Source organism: Balaenoptera physalus (genome assembly GCF_965194825.1).
Source record: "Balaenoptera physalus genome assembly, contig: HAP1_SCAFFOLD_1423, whole genome shotgun sequence".
Taxonomy (NCBI): Eukaryota; Metazoa; Chordata; class Mammalia; order Artiodactyla; family Balaenopteridae; genus Balaenoptera; species Balaenoptera physalus.
The window spans coordinates 51,584-65,702 of NW_028125373.1; the positions used below are offsets into that span (position 1 = coordinate 51,584).

General features: G+C 50.5%; 1 long non-coding RNA gene across 1 annotated transcript in view; it reads right to left on the minus strand.

The window, feature by feature from the left end:
* LOC309653895 overlaps positions 1–14,119 on the minus strand; it is a 183,202-nt gene that overhangs the window by 47,128 nt on the left and 121,955 nt on the right. The window lies entirely within an intron of this gene.

The following is a 14,119-nucleotide window of genomic DNA, read 5'->3' on the forward strand; positions in this document are numbered from 1 at the left end:
TGGTCTGCTGGTAAGCGCTAAAAAACTCTCCGAGAAAGGTGGGAAAGACTTCACCTATGCTATCTACGTGGTATAAATATTCCAAGCATGACCAATTTCAAGCTACCCACCTGACATCACTGAACACAGAGCTGGGAAGAGATATGCACCATTGACTATCCCAGGATAGTATGAACCAGTTGTAGCACATCCCATACCTTTTCCTATGAATTTGTGCACACAATCCACTTACACCCCAAGTAGAACCCTCAACTCCCATCACAGATATATAACCAAAAGGATACCACATACACATATGTGTTTGTACATATACATATATATATATATATATATATATCTCCTGAACACACACGTACATTTCTACCCTCACCCTGAATAAATTCACAAACAGACTACCTCTTACTACCTAAATTTTTACAGACAAAACCTTACTCACCCTGAATATTCACATTCCACTCTCACAACTATATATACACACACAACATGGGCCTGAAAACAAACACGTGCAACCAATATGCCATCCAGATGTACACACTGAGTACCTAAACACACAGGCTCACCAAGTACACAACTGTCTCATGTGCAACCCAAAAAAGACCCATATGCTGTCCCACAGCCCTAAAATACATATACTCCAGGATTCCTGCACACACACATAACCTACACCGTCTACTGGTTTCCAAACACACAAACTAAACTCTCACATCCCCCAGAATACATACCCCAGAAGCCCCAGGAACTCAAAAACACACACAGCCACAAATAACCTATTCTTATCAAATACAGCTGACCCTTGAACAACTTGGGGGTTAGGGCGCCAACCCTCCATGCAGTGGTTCTGCATCCATGGATCGTGTAGTAGTCCTGTAGTATTTACTGGAAAAAAAATCCACTATAAGTCGACCCGTGTGGTTCAAACGTGTGTAGTTCAAGGGTCAACGGTACATATAAGTCCACCTCACTAATACTGAGAACACACATACAAGCAACACCACTCAATTCTTCAGGCATTACATTTTGAAATAGACACATAGAGGACTCTAAGCCTCCTGCTATACTCACAAATCACAAATACACACACCCACAAACTACTCATGAGTGTACACCCCAAATGCTCAGACACACTCAAAACCTCTGCAGTCTTACTATTATACATACACAATTCTCACACACCTATGGACACACACATGCAAATATTCCCAAGCCCTGAACATACAGATCCCCTCCCAAACACTATACATTATGCTACCTTTCCAGAATACAAGCTCCCCACCACTACCCCAACATATAAACTGTATATGTGTGGGGGTGTTTATATATATATATATTTCTACCCTCACCCCGAATATATAGACAGACCACCTCTTACTCCTACCAAACACATGTATAAACACCCTAGCATTCTCCAAAGAAATACACTTTGAATACTCCTAACAATTCCATACCTTATGAACAAACTTTGATAATGCATGAACCTGATGATGGACACACACACAGATTAGAATACACAAGTAAGATACATGGAAGTGTCTCCAGCAAACCATTTATGAAACAACTTCCATATATCAAATTATCCCTAGCTATTAGGAGCCAGCTCACACATATGCAAGTACCCACAAATACCCGTATCACATATTTCTAATACATAGAAATGCAATTGTCCAACTTCCCTGTAGAAACATAGAACCCCACCTCTTTATCAGATACACATATACTCACTTCCCAAAATACATAAGCTTCAGAGGCTCCTACTGAAAATTACAAATGCACAGCCTCAGCAAATATTCCTCCAAGTGGCCATGCCGCTTGAATACACACACAAGCTCATTTAACACATAACTCTCCACAAGTCCCAAATGCAACCACAATTACCCAGAACACTACAAATATGCAATAATATCATCCTATATGCCCTTTGTTCCAAATACACATACAGTACCACACTACTGGCATATATATAACCCCACATTCCCAACCTCTTACACAGAACTAACTCTGCCATCTTGCAGAATACAGAATCATACAAACACAACATACCTACATATACAACATCCACCAGTCCCATAAAATAGCCACAGACTTGCCCTCTACACATCCAAATATACATAGACAGCTCCTGAAAATGCACACACACAAACACCCCATAACCATACAACATGCCCTGAATACACAAATGATCATCCTACATTCCCCAAATATACAAAATAAACAGACTGGACACCCAAAGTAATATACACCACTACTTTTCCTGACATTGCCCTTATGCATATGCAGATAATCCTTCCAAATCCACCATTAGACACACATAAATCCCCAAATTCATGGGTGAAAAAAACACATGTAAACATATTCCTCAAACAGCAAATTACAAACACCTATCCACCAACTCCTTGAGTATGCCTGCGTCACATCTCAACACCCTCCAAGTACAACACTCACTCTTACACGCTCTCACAAAAACACAGGCACGACCTCCCTTCAGACACAAACATCCACAGACAAAACCAACCCACACATTTGACTACATATCAGATTCCCACCAACCAATTAAATATGTACAGACCCCATCTATGCTTGCAAATCAATCATGATGTGACATCAGACTACAAATACATGTTTATTACCACATTCAGCAAAGTTGCTCCCATCACTGACAAAAGAATGCAGTTTGGACATAAGTGGTGATTGATGTTTTTATGATAAGAAGGAAGACACTAGTGAAACCATGAGTGTGTTCCTTCGCTCTTCACTCATTTTCCAATCACCTGAGCTACACCTTTGGAACCAGATGAGGGTTTTCAACTCGCAGGAACGTCCCTCTAGCTTTTGTACTCTTCAGAACGCGCAGCCTAGAACGGCACCTGTTTAATAGCTCACACACAGTATTTCCCCCCCACTGTAGGCCTCGCAATCACTGAACACTTCATGCAGCCGGCTCTCCAGTGGGGCCAATAACCCTGGGGTAAACCCCTCAAGGGAATCGAGCTCTATGGGGGCGTGAATCCACATTGTGGGGAGTCTCCTTACACGGACAAGAGCACAAATAACCCACAGGGTGAACAACAGCGCAGAGCGGTGACACCTGAGGGGTCAAAAGTCCCCGTACCCCTTACCTCAGGGTTCCTGGAATTGACTCTCGAGGCCGCCATGACAGGCCCCTCCCCCGCCGGACGGCCCTTGGGGCCCCACCCTCCGCGCTCGCGCATGCGCTCCTGTCTTCCGGAGCCGACTGCCCCAACAGACGCCAGGAGCAGTTGGAGGACGGCGGTCCGCGTGCCCGAGAGCCCCGCCCTAGTGAGCGTGCGCAGGCGTGCAGGCGCGGGGCGCGCGGGGACCTGCTCTGGCAGCTCTCTGCCAGAGAGGAGCGAGGTGGAGTGTCGGGCACGCTGCGGAGCGTCTCTGGCGACGCTCCTCACCGGGAACTTTCGTGATGGTCTCTTCTTAAAACCAGCTCTTGTGAGATGTGCACTCGTGAGTTTTCTATTGCACACGTGAAACCCATGCACTTAGCTACAAAGAGTTCTGGAGAGCTCTGCTCTAAGCACAGTAGCCTCCAATTGGGGCAAGTGCTTTCATGCCCTTTGGACTGCAGTTCCTTGGTTCTTGTTTATGCCTTTCAAAAAACAGTAGGTCCTTTTTCCTAGCAAGCCTGAAGTTTCCGTTAAACAATTCTAGCAAATAATTCAGACCTGGGAAACACTCTTAAGATACTGTCTCCTGACTCCGTTCCTAGAGTTTTTCCAAACGCATTTACTCTACTAGAATATTTTTTCTCAGTGTATTTAATACATGGAGGTTTTTCAATAAATGTTGATTCACAGGTGTTTCCTTTGTACGGTTTTTTTTTTTTTTTAATAACTTTGAGAGAGAGTGGACAATCTGGGCCAATTTCAACACAGCAGGTAGTATGGGAACAATTTTACTTTCCCTCCCTCCTTTTTTGTAATATCTTGCAGACTTTCAGTTGGCATTAAAAACAACAACAACAACAAAAATAGTAGCGGGATCAACTTACTGCCCTAACTTTGTAATACTTCCCAAAGAAACTTCAATCATCAGATCCTCTTTCTGGTCAATTGCAAGATTAGAGCATTTCTCACTCAACAGCATGCCTCTGAAGACCCCTCACATCTAACAGCACTAAGCGCCTCCAAGTGCACAGACTTGAAAACTCCACCAGACACAAACATGGTATCTCTTCGTTTCTTTAATGTTTCGTGATTGAGTGGAAGATGAACTGTCTTCTGAGGCTTGTGATGCATGTCCAGAGTTGTTTTTTCTCAGTAGTCAATGCCTGCCGGCAGCCTCTGTGCAGGAATAGTCAGAGATCATGATCCAAAGGACTTTTAGATACTCCCTTCTGTGACTGCTCTTCCCAAATTACATTTGGGCTAATTGGATGATCTCTGTCTCTGGGGTGTGGGATTTTGAAGTATTACAAAAGTGATTGCAGAATTGGGACTGGCTAATTTTTGCACAGTGCAATTTTTGTATCAGTGGCCTTGAGAAGACTCCTTCAAATACTGTATCAGAATTATGAGTGAGATTCTTGTAAATAATTGGTTGAATGACTGAACAAAGGGAGGAAGCAACAAGGAAGCCTGCCTTTCTCGAGTGCCTGGGTACAATATTTTGCCTCACCATCCCTCTAGTATGAAGTTATTGGGTGAAAATCATATGCGTTTTCCTTCATTGTAAAAGCTCCAGTACTGAGCGATATTCCCAAACTGTTTATTTTTTTCAGCCCCCGACAGGAGTTTCTTTAGATGTAAAGTTCACCATGATGTTGCTTGAAATATTCTCACCTTATCTTCTCATCTTCTTCGGAGTCAGTTTTTCCTGACAAGGGGCAAGGAACTTCTTAAGCACCAACAGGAGTCTTTTTCACACTGTGGAACAGTCCTTCTAAACCTCTGTTTCCTTCCCCAACACCCCACAATCAGTTGGAGTTCTACTGCAGCTACAGCAGTGAGAGAATCTCGTCTCCCAAGTGATTTGGTTGCCATCCTCTGAGGTTTTCAGCCTTCATCTCCCTTGACAAGTTTCCTAACAGTCCTCTCTTCTCACGACACAAAACACGAATACTCTTTCATATCATTTTGATAGTGGTAAACTGACTGACATGGATTCTCAATATGAAAATCATAATCAAACAAGTTTTGTAAAAGGAATGCTACCATGATTCCCATGCAGATGGGGCCATATGCAATGATGCGCCTAGATTGTAAAGAGCAAGTGTATGTAATGCAGACAGGAAATGAACAAACTTGTAAGCAGGGCTTGCAGGCTAGGATTTCGATGGAAGTGGGCTTGTCTGGGGATTGGACACTGGTGGATAAACTCTTGGCACTGTGTCAAGGTGCACATCCATCTCATGGGTAGTGGACTTTTAACACCTAGAAAAACCAGGGCTCTAGGATGTTTAGTCCCTTTAACATAAGGAAAGAGAAGAAGATTTTCTGCCTTCTTGTTCCTTACTTCTGTCCTTACCGCTACTAAGCCAAGATGTTCAGTGCTATATGATGACTCTTCCAAATCCATTTCATCCAAAGAGCCTGCGGATTTTGTGGATGTTTACAGTTGTGTTTTCTGTTGGAGCCAAGGTGCACACTTGAGTCTCGTCACTCCAAGTTCTCTTTGTCATAAGGATGAGTAACTGAGAATAGCTTAGTATGTTCTGAATTTTTGGTAGTGTTGCCAGATAAAATACAGATTTCGAGTTAAATGTAAATTTCAGATAAACAGGGAAAGAATTTGCAGTAAAACTATGTCCAAAATGTTGCATGGGACAAAGTTGTACTAAAAATGAATTCATTGTTTATGTGAAATTCAAAAGTCAAATTCAGTTAGGCATTTGTTACTTTTCTTTACTAGATCGAGCCACCCTATTCTTTCAGGTGCTTTGAATTTTAAGAGACTAGAAAGTCTTGTTGTAGGAATCTAGTGCAGAAACAGAGGAGCCACGATACCCGTACAAAGACAATCATTGGAAATATCCTCAGATATATTGGAACATATATGAATTTTCAACTAGAAAAAAAATGAAGGCATTTTAAAAACTGAAAACAGATTGCCTTCGCTTTTAGTTGCATGACGTATCTCTGGGAAGATTTTAGTGAAAGAGATAACACTGGTTTCCTCCGGGAAAGAGGATTGGGTTGACAGGGGAAAGAGGTGGGAGGAGGACTCGCCACTGCATATTCCATTTTGCACAATTTAATTTTGAACCATGAGAAGGTTTGGCTCGCTTAAAATATTATACTAAAATCATTTAAAAGGTACAAAACTAAATCTTTTACAACCATGGAATACTATGAGAAAGACATTTAGTGAATTCTGGTCTTGGACATGGGGGCTGCATGATGGTTTTTTCATGGACGGGGGCTTTCCAGCACAAAGGAACATTAGTAAGGCTGGTCCTGCTGGATGTTGGTTGGAGCACAAGGACCACTCCCTTAGGAGTGATGTACATACAGCAGTCAAAGACACTGGATCTGCTGAGACAATCCTAATTTCAAATACTCAGTTCCATGTGGCCATAAATACCCAAGTGTTTATCAGACTAACAGTTCTGAATTTTGTTCAGGAAGTCTAGTCTCTGTTGAAGTAAGTCAAGAGCCAGGTAGGAAGCAGAGTGTGTTGAGGGACACAAAACTAGGTTGATGGAAAAAGAAGTGAAAGGAAGGGACCGTCAAGTCCAACCTCGGTGCCGTGAATCAAGAAAACAGTCTATAAACTGCGTAAAGAGGCCCACGCCAATTGTGTTGCCACTGTGTGAGGTGGAAGGAACTTCCGGTTCTTGCCTACCTGCCAGAACCCTCGTGGAATGTCTCCCCACCCCCACCCTACCCAGACCCACGTGCCCTCTGCCCCTCCCCCACTGCAGAACGTTTCAGCCACATTCTACTTTTATGATTCAAACCTGGCCCTCCTTCACTTGGATCCTGAGCGTCTGCTGAAGCAGGTCACTCTCTGGGTCCTGGTCTTGACTTTTCTCATGGAGGCTACCAGGCAGCAGTAGTCCGTGCCCAAGCCTGCAGGATGGCTTCAGAAGGAGGTAAGCCTATAGGCTGGGGGTGTGTTCTCAGAGACCCTGCCATCCCTCCCATCCTTCGGGTTCACACGTGACACTTCACTGTGGGCACACAGTTGGACTGAAGTAGAGGGAGAAGAGAGCACTGGACACACAAGGACATTTCACCTGGGAGACTGGGGAGCCTGAAGAAACCTGAGACTGCACTGGGGAGGAGGGGTCATTGGAGGTGGATCAAGAGGAATCGCCCTGGCTATGGAGAAAGGATGGCAGCAGGCAGGTTGATTCTTTCTAGAAGGGAGACCAGCCACTTTGAAACGTGTGTGTAAGGATGTGTGTGATGTCCTGGTGGTGACACAGGGAGGGTCATGAGGAAAGCCTAGACCTGTCTTGTGTTCCTGAGGCTCCTGAAGCTTGCCTCACCGTATCTTTCTAAGGGATTTGAACAGGAGCATACTGTGTCTCAGGGGGCCGTGGGGAGAGATGGTCTTGGTGAGAAAACTATTCAGTGGGGCTGTGTGTGGCCACGCCTGCAGTGAAGTGTCCTCTCCGAGAGCTAGGCCGGAGGTTACTCGAACTGCCGCAGCCCACACCTCGTCCACTCCTCCCAGCCCAGAGCTCACTTCTCAGTTCAGGTAACTGTTGCTTTGGATTCAACAGGGGATGGGCAACCGTGTAACTTCAGCCAAGAGAGGGCTCAGGTTCCTGAGTTGCTCTGAATTGTTCTTCCTTTTGTGGAATCGCAGTACTTCAGACCTACTTCATCTCGTCCAGTATCTCATGGTGGACCCTCAGGCTGCCTTGAGAGGAAGAGTTTGTTCATATTTCCTGTCACTCCTTCATGGACAGGGGACAGATGTGGAGTGGGGTTGTTTCGGGTGGAATGTCTGTGAAGGCTGCTTCCTCTTTTAAAGGGGGAAGGAGTGCAGCCCAGGGGCAGGAAGACGATCTTCTGTGTTATTATTAAACGTCCTATGACACCTGTTCTGGTTAATTAGGTGCACCGTGGTGTGTACCTTGTTCTCCTGAACAGGGATGTGATCCAGACAACTTGATCGCCATGGCAACTGGCTTATGCCTGCTTCTCAGATTGTCTTTCCGTTATTGGGAGCTGGAGGGGGAAGGACCACAGGCGGTCTGTACTCCCATGACCAATGTAACATGACAATTCCCTGGCCCTTGTTTAATCCTCTGCAGCCATCACTGGCTGTGAAATGACAGAATCTAAGGGACACGTGCCTACTTCTCACACACCACTCCCCCCACCCCCGCCTCCTAGGAACAGAACTCCTGAGTGATGACAGTGACTCTGGGCACTGGGGAGGGGGTGGCAGGACCTGGCCCATGTTACGTGTCTGCTGTGGGTTGTTCTGAGATGCAGGTGCATTCTGGGCCAGTGTTCTGGGTTTGTATCGGGATTCCATTAGAGAGATATTTTCCAGCATTTTGTTTTGTTTTGTGAGGCTAGGAAAGAAAGAGGGGATTTCTACTGAGCATCAGGAAAAGGAGGACTGAGGACGAGGTGGGGCCCTAATATTTTACACAATGCCTGTCCACAAAGGGCCTTTGGGTGCCTAGAACTTACTTTGGAGAAGGTCCCTACCTGCTAGTACGCCGGCTGAGGGGCATTTCTCACAGAGCGGATGTCCACACAGTTCCAGGTCTTGGGAGACAGCCTGTGAGGCTTAGGTGCCAGGGGGTGCCTTAGGGAGGCTCTCCAAGTCAGTGCTTGCTGAGGCGATTTCTTCTCGGCAGACAGGGGTCAGGGACCTTGGTGGATGGGCGCGGGGTCAGCAGTGGAATAATTCTCAACTGGAGGTCAGGGCATGAAAATCACTGGAAGACATTTGCACGCTGCACAGTTTCCCTTGTCCAAGTGTCCCTCCCCTGTGGAGATTTACACTCTGATGCCACAGAAAGCCTCAGTGCCACGTGCCCATTCTCCTCCTGCATTCACTCCTTTCCTTTGCCTCCACAGCATCTGCAGTGCTGGGAACGGATATGACCATGAGCCCCGGGGCCTCCTTGTCTACTTTCACGGCAGTGCCCTTCCCTCCACCCATTCCTGGCGGCCAGCACCGGCCACCCTGGCAGCAGCACCTGCCACGTCCCATCACGCCAGCATTCCCTCCTGGCAGCAGTCTGCTGTTGCCAGCTTTCCCCAGGACGCCTTTGGTGGCTAATGGTGGCCGTGGCCCCAGTGCCCCTGGGGCTTGCAACCTCACTGTTCAAGTCAGGTCACAAGGGAGGACAGTGGAGGTCCCCCAGACTCAGACCTTTGTCGTTACTCAGGCCCCCCTCAACTGGAGCGCGGCAGGGGCCCTCAGCAGGAGTGCTTCATGTCCTGCACCCGTATTCGTAGCAACCCCTGTGATGGGGACCGTGGTGACTGCTTCAGCTGTTGGAGTTAGTCAGGCTGGCAAGGGAGGCCGGACCCCAGGCTTTCCTCCTCAAGCTCCACCACCAGCTGCCCAGCTGGCCCCTATCATTCGCCCAGTGAACTCTGGGCCATGGCCACATGGCACTTCCAGGGAGGGCCGCCTGGCCACCAACCAGTCCAACGCCTCGCAGGATGGCTCCTCTAACCCCCAGAGAGAGTACAGTAACTTCCGACGTTGGCAGCACATCAAGCCCCTGGCCCGGAGACACTTTCACCTGAGTCCTGATGCAGAAGCTTTTTCCTGCTTTCTCATGTGAGTGAACGCTCAGGGGGTCCTGAGCTTATGGGAGCTTTTAGATAAAGAGGAACTGGGGATGGACTCGCACGTTAGGTTTCTAGGGATACTGGAAGGAAGGTGTGAGGGCGATGTCCATGCTATGAGAAGGCACACTGTCGGTCACATGGGTGGGCCTGCCAGTCCGTGACATCAGGACTGACATGTGCCCTATCTCAACTGGCCCCACCACCCTGTGAGTCTGGCCAGCTTGCTCTTCCATGATTCTCATGGTAATATGGACTGAAGACTTGCAGTCAGAGAGGGTCGTGGTGTAAGGTGAGGAGCCGAGGAGCGGATGCCGCACTCTCCTGTGGTGCCGTGTCCTTCATACAGGACTTGAGCGTACATGGCCAGGGGAGGTCACTTCAGAGGAGGGGGAGGAGCGCGGGGCCCAGGAGAGCGCTTTATGCATGCCTCCACTTCGTTGTGGAGAATTCCACTAGGAACAGGGTGATGGTAGAGCTCTCCTAAGGGCGTGGGCTCTCTCCCACTAGAGTTGTGAGCCTGGCAGGCATTTCCATCCTAAACTTCCGGTCCCTCGTAAAAAGGGGACAATTACACTTCACTCAGAGGACTGTGCAGAAGACGCCTTGGACTAATCTATGAAGTGTGAGCAGATTGCTTGGCACTTGCCATGCCTCATTGATGATCGTGATTTTTATTATGAAAATGCAGCCTTGAGGAGGAAAAGAGCTCCCCAAGGCACAATGTGCCAGCTCTAGCCTGGGAGTGGATGGCCATCCTTGAGTGAGTGTGAGGCGGTGACAGCAGTGGCCGGGAAGGCTTGTCTTTGCCCTCCCAGACGCCCGCCTCTCACCCTCCTGTTGCTCAGTCATTCTGGGTTGAGTGATGTGTGGTCCACATGGGCGGGTGGGGTCAGGCAGGTGGGGGCTGGGCTGGGCCCGGAGACTGACCCCGAGGGCTTACAGCCCAGTGCTTCGATCCGTGGCCCGCCTGAATCCCACCATGCTGCTGGAGGAGGGACTGTGGAGGGCCGTGCAGGAATGGCGGCGCCTGAGCAACCTTGACCGGAAGATCTACTACGAGACGGCGCAAAAGTGAGTCAGCGTCCTGGGCCCAGGGGCTGCGTGGAGGGTGAGGCGAGTGGGTGAGGGCAGGGTCTGGCCGTGGGGGTGCGCATCAGAGAGGACAGAGGAGAAGGGCTGTCACCCAGCACAGGGTCCCCGCAGCCCAGGGGCCCTACTGTCCCCCAGAAACCCCTCCCTCACCTTGAGAGATTGAGACTTCTGTCCTTCCTCCACCAGGAGCTCTGCCCTCCCCTGATTTTGACCTACCCTTACCTTGACATGAAGGTCTCAGGACGGGGCAGGGTGAAGCTGTGAGTCCAGTAGGGGTCCCACTCCGGCCATATGGGCTGGGCCGGGGAAAGAGCTCCACCCGCCAGCCTGCTGCTTCCTTAGTGGTGGGTGGCTGGCGGCCACTAACATAGATTTGGGACCACCTCTCCTCATGAAGAGTGCCCTGAGTGGGTACCCTGGCATCCCTGAAGAGGCTGGGGAAGCCAGCTGTCGTCAGCCCAAGGGTCTCCGGCCCTTCCAGTGTTTGCTCCATGGTAATCCCCTTGGTTTAAGAAACAAAACCAAACAAACGAGCGCCTCTCAGAGGAAGGGAAGGCCTCTCCTCTAAGCTCAGCATCCACATCGTCCAGCCTCTCCTGGGCCCTGTCTCCAGGTCTATGTTGCAGGACTCTCAGTCCTAGCCCAGGGTCCTGGATTCGGGCAAGGACCCCTGTGGGGAGCACATGCCTGTTCCAGCCTCTGGCTGGCAGCCCTGCATGTGGTCCTGGATGGGGACGGGGGCATGAGGAGGGTGCCCCCTGGGTCAGCCATGTGTCCCGTTGACCTGGTTCAATTCAGCGACCTGGGTCTATGCTGTTGAATGCCCTGCAGTGCTGGTGAGGCAGGAAGGGTCCCAGATCTTGTTATCACTTCCAGGAGCAGCTCTCTCCTGTGGACAGCACCTCACAGGGCCTTGACGGCCCCAAGGCACATCCTCTCCCAGTGCCTCATTCTTGGCTGCCTTTGTTGGGCTCCAGAACCCAGGCGTTTTTCTCAGGGTGGCCTGTGCCTCCGTCACCCCCCAGGTTCATGGAATTTGCAGCCGAGGATGAGATGCATATTCAGAATTTGCAGTGGATGCAGTGCGCGCAGGACCCACTGAAGCTGGATCCTCGGGGGCCCCCAGCCCCGAAAGTGGGCCTTCAGCCAGGCACCCAGGTTCCCACTGGAGCTGAAGGCACAGGTAACAGGGGCCTAGGGTTGGCCACCGTCCCCATGTGGATCCTTTTCTTTCAAGACAGGGGCATTGGTCTTTCAACCAAAACAGCCACCGAGGCGGGGGGTGGGGGGGGTCTCAGCTGCCGTTTTTCACTAGGGGGTATTGACTTGGTCAGTTTTGTAACTCCTCTCACACCTCCCTTTCAAAGGACCCCACACTAAGTCTGCCTAAGAAGTGGGCTTGATGGGGAGACCCCTAGAAAATTGGAGGTTCCCCACTTCCTTACTTGTGACTCTCTTAGATGACCCCCTAACCTCCCCTCTCCACCTGTGCATGAGGCTTCAGATGGTCCTGACCCCTCCCACACCCACATCAACGTCCCCCAAACAATGCCCTCACCAACGTGCGCTCGGTGGTCAGGAGGTGGACCGGGAGTCCCTCACCTTCCTTCCCTTCCTCCTGCTCTGCCTCAGCCTGTGCTCCCAGGATGTCCGGCCCCAGGGCCCAGCCCTCGCACCCGAAGCCACACAGATCCCAGCGGAACCCGGAGCCCAAGGCGCCCAAGGAGATTCCCCCTGAGGCTGTGAGGGAGGATGTGGACAGGATGGAGGCGCTGGTGGGGCCCGTCCACTCAGCCCCAAGCAAGTCACATGCAGAATGTGGAAAGGCCGGAAATGAGCTGAAGCAGGAAGAGGACGACACCTACTTGGACCCGTGTCTCTTGAGCTACACTGACGAGCTGCGTTCCCGGGAACACTCTGTCACCAAGGTAGGCTGGGCCTGGAGCCTGGGGTCTACAAGATGCCAGGGCATGGAACTCTCAGCACCCAAGATCTGGGTTCTGCTCAGGCCGATGGGACTTAAGCTCAGCTCCTTGTTCCTGAGCCTGGTGTTAGGGGAGGTTTACGCAGATGTATGTGTGTATATGTTTGTGTCTATGTGTATGCCTTTGTGTGTCTGTGTAAGTGCATCTGTATATGTGCTCTTTTCTGTGTGACTGTGTATGTGCATGTGTGTGTGTGTGTGTGTGCTGACCATCCCCGCCTTGTGGAGGAGAGTGGGGGTGGGTCTCTGCTTTTCACTTTCCCTCCTGGTCTTCTTGTGTCACAGGCCACTCCTGGCCAAGGATGCTCACAGCCTCTTCTTTCTGTCCGAGGTGGAGGCAGTCATTCACCCTCGATTCCCGGCAGAATTGTTTTCCCCAGACCCACAGCTGGATGTCTCGGCCCTTGCTGAGGAGCTGAAGCAGGAGGAAGGACTCACCCCTGAAGAAGTGAGCCAGGGGAGGGAAAGGGACACTTAGGGAGCCAGGGGACTCCAGGGGAGGGGGGACCCCTGGTGATCCAGGGGACAGGGGAAACCAGGTGGCCCAGGGGAGCCCGAGGAGGGAGGGATCACAGGTAGAACAGGGGAGACAAGGGACACCCAGGAAGACCAGGGCACATAGGGACCCCAGTGAGCAGGGGAGAGGTAGGGCTTCAGAGCAGGAGGCCCACATGGCTCTGTCCATCCCTTCCCTGCCTCGGAGGCCTGGCATGGGGAAGGGCCCTCTCTGGGGTGGGTGCAGCGCAGGGTGATAGGAAGGAGAGGATGGGGAGCCGGGAGCGCAGGGAAGGACACACAGCTGGGAATAAGGTGCAGGAGGATGGCAGGAATGCCACCGTGTCTGTATTTGGAGTCTAGTCCTGGGGTCACCCGTCCCCTCCTCCCCCCCAGGGCCATTGTCCCACTGCCCAGTGCTCCTCCTCTCACACGTGCGCGTGGAGCCGTCACTGTCCTCCTCCCTCCTACCAGCTGGTGCAGAAACGACTCCTGGCCTTGAAAGAGGACGAGGGTGGGCCGGCAGCCCCGAGCCACAGTGCACCCGGAATGGGCTCAAGTCCATCTGAGTCCCACGCCGGCCAAGGTGCCCAGAGGCACGACCAAGACCGCCATCGAGGGGTCAGTGATGAAGCCTGCCCACCAGAGATTGATGTTGAGGCTCTTCATAGGCCCATCCGAACAGACACTGGCCCGTTCGTGCTCAGAGTCTTTGTTCCCTCTCGAGGACGTCAGGCTGGCAAGGGAGGCTGGACCCCAGGCTTTCCTCCTCAAGCTCCACCACCAGCTGCCCAGCTGGCCCCTATCATTC